This window comes from Helianthus annuus, chromosome 16, assembly GCF_002127325.2.
Source record: "Helianthus annuus cultivar XRQ/B chromosome 16, HanXRQr2.0-SUNRISE, whole genome shotgun sequence".
NCBI classification, from domain to species: domain Eukaryota; kingdom Viridiplantae; phylum Streptophyta; class Magnoliopsida; order Asterales; family Asteraceae; genus Helianthus; species Helianthus annuus.
This window is the reverse complement of record NC_035448.2, coordinates 163,996,993-164,004,446: the sequence shown is the minus strand read 5'-3', so window position 1 is coordinate 164,004,446 and position 7,454 is coordinate 163,996,993.

The following is a 7,454-nucleotide window of genomic DNA, read 5'->3' as shown; positions in this document are numbered from 1 at the left end:
CCGTTAAATGCTTAAAAGTTGACCGTAACGCCCTTTTTACTGTAAAACGAGAATTTTGGACATGTGGAAGGACAATAATCTTAGTTACTGATTTCTAAGCATGTCCCTAAAATTTCACGTCAATCCGAGGTCTAGAATGGGAGTTATGCTAAATAGCGCAATTACGAAAACTTTAGTAATTAAACGGCGCAATTAGCATAACGCCTATCTAAAACCAGATTTCGGCACCAAACCTTTTACACACTGATGTAAAATAATATTTTGGAATTTTCAAAGATTTTTAATTATTTTTAACCTGCTCATAACCTGCGGTTATGGCATCGGTTCGGTAAATACCGAATATACCCTTTTCGAGCATAACTTGAGTTCTACAAGGTATTTTGACCCGATTCCAGTTGCTACTGATTTTAAATAATAAATAGAGTATTTTGGACTTTATAAACTGTTCGGGAAACTCAGATTTCCTGTAGAACTCAGAAACCTCTTTTATAATCTTTAAAAATGACCGAAATACCCCTACGGGGCATATAATGGATTTAAACTCGTTACGGGCATTATGGAAGGTATCCTACTGATACCACAACCTCTTTAAAGCACATTGACTTAGGAAACCTGTGTAGGACTCTTACGGTTACCTGTTACGCCTTTTTGCGCGCACGGTTCGGTTTATGTAACTAGTTTACATAAACTAGTCGAAACGGGTCAAACCTTATCGTTTGCACCTCAAAATCCAGAGTGTGATTATATTACCCATATGAAACAAGTCTTCAAACTTGTTGGGTCCAAATCACATTCCATTCCCGGTTTTCGCCTTTCACGCGATTAAGCCGTAATTATCCTTCGAAACCAACCGGTCTAGCTAAGGCTACATTAAAGACCTGTTAGGATTCTAATAGGTTATTATAAACCTTTGTTCCAGAATAGGAGACCAGTAAAAGATACTTGCATTTATTTGATTGAGGATATTACTTGCAAAGGTAAATACTTTTAACTTATTTTCCGTTATACGGGCTTGGGTTACGGTATATAAAATACCGCTTGATCGGGCATCAAATCTTCCTCCGTTTGTTGGTTAATTGAATAATTTGATCGGCTCGTTTAAACAGTTTTGTTTACTTAAACGCCTTTGGGGGGTTAATGACCATGTCCCAGATATCCTTGGCAGCATTTTACGAAATGGCCACGACCTAAGCGCGGAGTGTAGGCGTACACTCGTCAGTGCATAAATAGTCGGTGTGGTGTGTTTATTGATCTTTAACCCGGTACGTCCGGGCTACTGAACGCATAAGGAACATGTAATTCGTTCACAAGATTATAAATTTAAATAATTCTCCCAAGTTATAAAGAGTTTGTGCCTTGTGCATTCAAATCAATTTTTATTAAACCTTTTACAAAAAAGTGTCGGTTGAATGTATTTACCAGTGTAAACTGACGTATTTTCCCAAAAAGATTAAATGCAGGTACTAAGCGTAATTGGTTGGATATTTCTCCTTAGCATCAATAAAGAGTCTCACAAGCTTAAGATGCCTACGTCTGTTGAACAATACTTATATTTTTATTTTGATCCCCTGTGGATTATATTTCGACGATTGTGATACTTGGATATTACATTCAATAGTTGAAATATATTTATCTTTATGCTTCCGCTGTGCATTTATATATTGTGTGGTTTGACTATATTGTTGCCAACTACGTCACGGTAATCCCCCACCGGGTCCACCGGTGAAACACATGGAAATCGGGGTGTGACAGGTTGGTATCAGAGCCAACGTTGAGTGAATTAAACACTATCCTTATGTGTTTAATCTCAATGACACAATTGCACATACTTGAGTCTAGACAAGAACATAGGACAAATTCGAATTTGTTATTCCAGTTTGTCTTTTATTGTTTATTATGATTTAAAGAATTGTTAAGCAGGAATTATGCCACCAGCGATTAAAAGAGGAGCAAGAGGCAAAGGACCGATCACTACTCATAATGATCACGAGGCCGGACCTTCGAACATGCGAGCTCCTTCGAGTACAAGGAGTGAAGAACCTCAGAGATATAGAAGAAACCTCTTTGAACCTGCAAGACGGTCTACCTCACACAGTTCGACACCTTCATATCGTCACTCTTTCGGACCAGATTCGGAAAACAATCCCAGTAACCCTCAACCTTCGTTTATACCTCTCCAGCGATCTGCTTCGCACCGTTCCTATGGCGATCCTACTCCTTTCTTTCAAGGCCGATTTGATCCAGCTGATTATGTCCAAGAACCAATAGGTTATAACCCTTTAGGACCCGAAGACCATTTCTCCGAAGATAATGCGGTAGATATGGATGAAGACACGGATCCCATAGAACCTGCACGAGGTACTCCCAACCACCCTATCGAGATCTCTGATGGGTCATCCTTTCATGGAACACCCTATCAAGGTCCTGACAGTTACCAAGCGAGGTTTAACCAGTGTGATTGGTACTTCACACCTTCTCATCACTTCTCGCCTCATGAGCAACAACAGTAACAGGATCCTTCCGAGGATTCGCGTTTCGTGGCAGTTACGCCACCGCCTCCACCGCCACCAGTTCAGCAAGCACCTCCTGATCCGCCAAGGCGTAGGAGATCAAGCGCGCGGATGTCTACCCGAGGAGGGGAATTCCACTTTAGCACCCCTCGCCATTCGAGTCCAAGTCACTTTCCGCCAGTGCCTGAAGAACCACAGTTAAGGGAACCTTCTAGTCACCCTGCAGAGGTGAATTCTGCACCAGTTGCACCACCTCCGCCACCATTTGGGTATGATAACCCTATACCAGCGTACGCCGGTTCCACCGCGTACAACCCGTTTGAGCAGCCGACTCACACGCACTACAACTACAATTACGATGCCGACCCATACGTGGTAGCCGCTAATTACAACGCCCTCCATCCCGACAGAGCTTATGGAAACCTTTGGGGAGTAGATTACTCAGATCATGGGTATCCAGCACCTCCTAGACCTCCGGTTCAACAACCGTCGCAGCAGCCACGTTTTTCTCCACCGGAGCAAGAAGAAATCCTCCACCGTCTAAACCGAGTGGAACGAGACTTTGAGCAAGAACGTAAAAGTAATCGTGGATTCCTTAAAGGCCTAGCAAACCTACTAAAAGGGAGGAAGAAGCGAGATCATTAGTCTCTTTATGTACTATAGTATTTACTAATACAGTCAAGTCCCTGCGAGGATATTTGCCTTATGTATTCAGTCCCTGCGTGGACTTGTCTTAGTCCCTGCGTGGACATTTATTATGTTTAGTCCCTGCGTGGACATTTATCATGTTTAGTCCCTGCGTGGACAATTGCATTTCAGTCTCTGTGAGGACCTATCTTTTAGTCCCTGTGTGGACATCTATCTATGTATTTGGTCCTAGCGTGGACTTGTTTTCTGTAAACCTCTGCGTAGGTATTTATTTAAAAAGTCCCGTTTAGGGCAGTGTGTAACCATTAGTATGATTAATGGAATATATGTTATGAATTTCATTTTTATTTATATACATTACTATATGAAATAGATCAAAGATCATTCCTTTTAAATTAATCTGCCTAAATAAAGAATCTAAATGGTGAAACCTAGCCTGGTGTCATAATAAGACCCGGCCAAGATGGTAAGACCTGATTAAAAGGTTCAGATTCCTGCTAACCTCTGTAAACACGTTAACATCCTTGACAGATGTGATTCGTTAAAATCACACACGTCATTCTTATATAAGAATCCTTCAAAGGATTCCAAGACCCAAATTAATGATTTATAAATCATGGGCTAAATCGTCAACAAAGATGATCAGTTGTCAAACATCCATTAGTGATGTAGTGCCCACGGGCCATACTTATTGTCAAATAAGACAAAAGGCAGTTGTAGTCTATGACTCCGTGTCAGAAAAGGTAAAAGGACTACGGTTCAAACCTCCATGCCTTGATTCTCTGTAATCTCGGCTTATATTATAAAACGTCCTTGTGACTAGGCTTTTGTGCCACTAACAATATTATTTGTAAATAGGATAAGTTATATTCAAATCCTAAATAAAAGTGAGTAACAAATTAACCAAATATGGTCTATGTTGACCATGGTTAATGAATTGCCATAAAAGACAATTCCATAATAAACTCCTAAATAAAACTTTGTCATTATCTTCTGTAGCAGATTCGAGTTACAATGGCTGAACCAAGTGGAGATAATAGTCATTCGAAAGAAGATGACAATAATAACGCTCAGATTCATTTAACGGGCGAACTAAAGGCTTTAGTAGACAACGCTGTTAAAGCAGCTTTGGACCGACAGTACGAAGAATACACCGAGTCCAGAAGCAGAACCCTATCTACACCACACTCAAAGCCAAAAACCCACTCTAAATCTCACTGTAAACCACCTTCGACTCCGTCTAAGCCTAAAAAGGACGACGATAGGCACTCATCCAATGAGAATAGCGTCCACCCTAAGAAGAAAGTGGTCGATGATACACCTCGCGCCAGGGGTTGCACGTATAAGTATTTCGTATCTTGCAAACCCCGAGATTTCACTGGAGAGAAGGGTGCGGTAGATTGTATGACCTGGTTAGACGAGATGGACACTGTTGTGGACATCAGTGGTTGTGCTGAGAGAGACTTGGTGAAGTTTGTTTCACAGTCGTTCAAGGGTAAAGCCCTAGCATGATGGAGATCTCTGGTTCAGGCCTCAGGGAAGGCTGTTTTGTATAGCATGAAATGGGAGGAATTTATGGCTCTCATCAAGGAAAATTGCTGCCCTCAACACGAGGTTGAGAAAATAGAGTCTGACTTCTTATCGTTGGTCATGAAGAACCTGGATTGCCAGGCATATCTCACGACTTTCAACACTCTGTCGAGATTGGTTCCGTACCTTGTTACACCGGAACCCAAACGGATTGTGCGCTTCATTGGGGGTTTAGCCCCAGAAATAAAAGCTAGCGTAAAGGCTTCTAGGCCTGCTACCTTCAGGTCCGTGGCAGATATATCTCTGTCTCTCACGCTAGATGCAGTGAGGCAGAGATCGTTGAGAAATGCCGATAGGGAAAAGAGGAAACGTGAGGATGATGATTCACGTAGATCCAACAAGAAGCATCAAGGCAATCGTGACCACAAGAGGGGGTCAGAGAACAAGAAAAATGACCGACAATCGGGCGACAAGCCCTTGTGCAAGGTTTGTCAGAAGCACCACTTTGGAAGGTGCAGGTTTGAAAAGAAATCCCCACCGAAGGCGTGTGGGATATGCAAGTCCTCGGAGCATAGGACTCTTGAGTGCAAGAAACTCAAGGATGCAACTTGTTACAGTTGCAATGAGAAGGGGCATATCAAGACGAATTGCCCGAAGATAGTGAAAAAGGCTGAAGATGGGAAGAAGACCAATGCGAGGGTCTTTCAGATGGATGTTAAAGTGGCTATCCAGAACGACGTCATAACTGGTACGTTCCTTATCAATGATGTTTTCGCAAGAGTCTTATTTGATTCTGGACCAGATAAATCCTTTGTGGACGACAAGTTCTGCGAATTATTAAAATTGCCTGTTAAAACCTTGAATGTAAAATACGAAGTAGAACTAGCTGATGGGACAATGGGAACAGTCTCAACTGTTTTAGATGGATGTGTTATATCCATTAGGAATCACTCATTTACTTTATCCCTGTTACCCTTTAAACTCGCTGGTTTCGACGTAGTGTTGGGTATGGATTGGTTATCGCATAACCAAGCCCAAATCGTGTGCAGCCAGAAACAAGTGGTAATCAAGACTCCGTCTGGAGAACCGCTTACCATCCAAGGAGATACTCGACATGGATTGCCTGCACATGTATCTATATGCTAAAGGCATCCAGATGTTTGAAGAAAGGATGTGTCATTTATATGGCACAGGGGACTATTGGGGAGGAGAAGCCCAAGATTGAAGACATTCCAGTCATCTCTGACTATCCTGAAGTGTTCCCAGAAGAACTGCCTGGTTTGCCACCAGACAGACAAGTGGAATTCAGTATCGACATCATTCCAGGAGCCGCACCGATTGCGAGAGCGCCTTATAGATTGGTACCCACGGAAATGAAAGAATTGAGGACGCAGCTAGATGATCTGCTAGCCAAAGGTTTTGTTAGACCAAGTTCATCTCCTTGGGGAGCGCCAATCCTGTTCGTCAGAAAGAAAGATGGTTTGATGCGTCTATGCATCGATTACCGTGAACTGAATAAAGTTACAATCAAGAATAGGTATCCTTTGCCCAGGATCGACGATCTGTTCGATCAGTTGCGAGGAGCGAGCTACTTCTCGAAGATTGACCTACGGTCAGGCTACCATCAACTGAAGGTCAAGGACGAAGACGTGCATAAAACTGCATTTAGGACTCGATATGGTCATTTCGAGTTCCTAGTGATGCCTTTCGGGCTCACCAATGCACCTGCCGCATTCATGGATCTCATGAATCGTGTTTGCAAGCCTTATTTGGATAAATTTGTTATTGTCTTCATCGATGACATCCTCATCTATTCAAAAAGTCAAGCTGACCACGAAAAGCACCTTAGATGCATTCTTAATTTGCTTCATCAAGAAAAGCTTTATGCCAAATTCTCGAAGTGTGAATTTTGGCTACGAGAAGTCCAGTTCCTTGGGCACGTAGTCAGTGAGCATGGTATCCAGGTGGATCCCGCCAAAGTTGAAGCCGTCATAAACTGGCAGGAGCCGAAGACACCTACGGAGATTCGCAGTTTCCTAGGTCTAGCAGGATACTACAGACGCTTCATCGAAAACTTTTCAAGAATTGCTGCACCCCTGACTTCTTTAACTGGAAAGAATATAAAGTTTAATTGGGGCCCTAAACAGCAAGAAGCTTTTGATATCCTCAAACAAAAGCTGAGCAATGCTCCAGTGTTGACATTGCCAGATGGAATGGAAGAATTTGTTGTGTATTGTGATGCGTCGCACACCGGTATGGGTTGTGTGCTTATGCAGAGGGGCAAAGTGATTGCCTATGCTTCGCGATATTTGAAAGTGCATGAAAAGAACTACACCACCCATAACTTGGAGTTGGGTGCCGTTGTATTTGCACTAAAGCTTTGGAGGCATTACCTTTATGGCATTAAATTTGTGATCTATTCTGATTACAAAAGCCTTCAGCATCTGTTCAATCAGAAAGATCTGAATATGAGGCAGCGACGTTGGATGGAAACTCTGAACGACTACGACTATGAAATAAGATACCATCCAGGCAAGGCCAATGTAGTCACAGATGCCTTGAGCAGGAAAGAAAGGGTAAAGCCAATAAGGATCAATGCCAAGAGCATTGAAATAAAGAACAGTCTGAATGAGCGATTGTTAGCTGCATAGAAAGAAGCTGTGTCAGAAGCTAACTATCCCAACGAAAAGCTAGGGGTAACTGAGGAGCAGTTATCCTATGGCAAGGACAGAATTCTGAGATTGAATGGAAGAATATGGGTTCCTA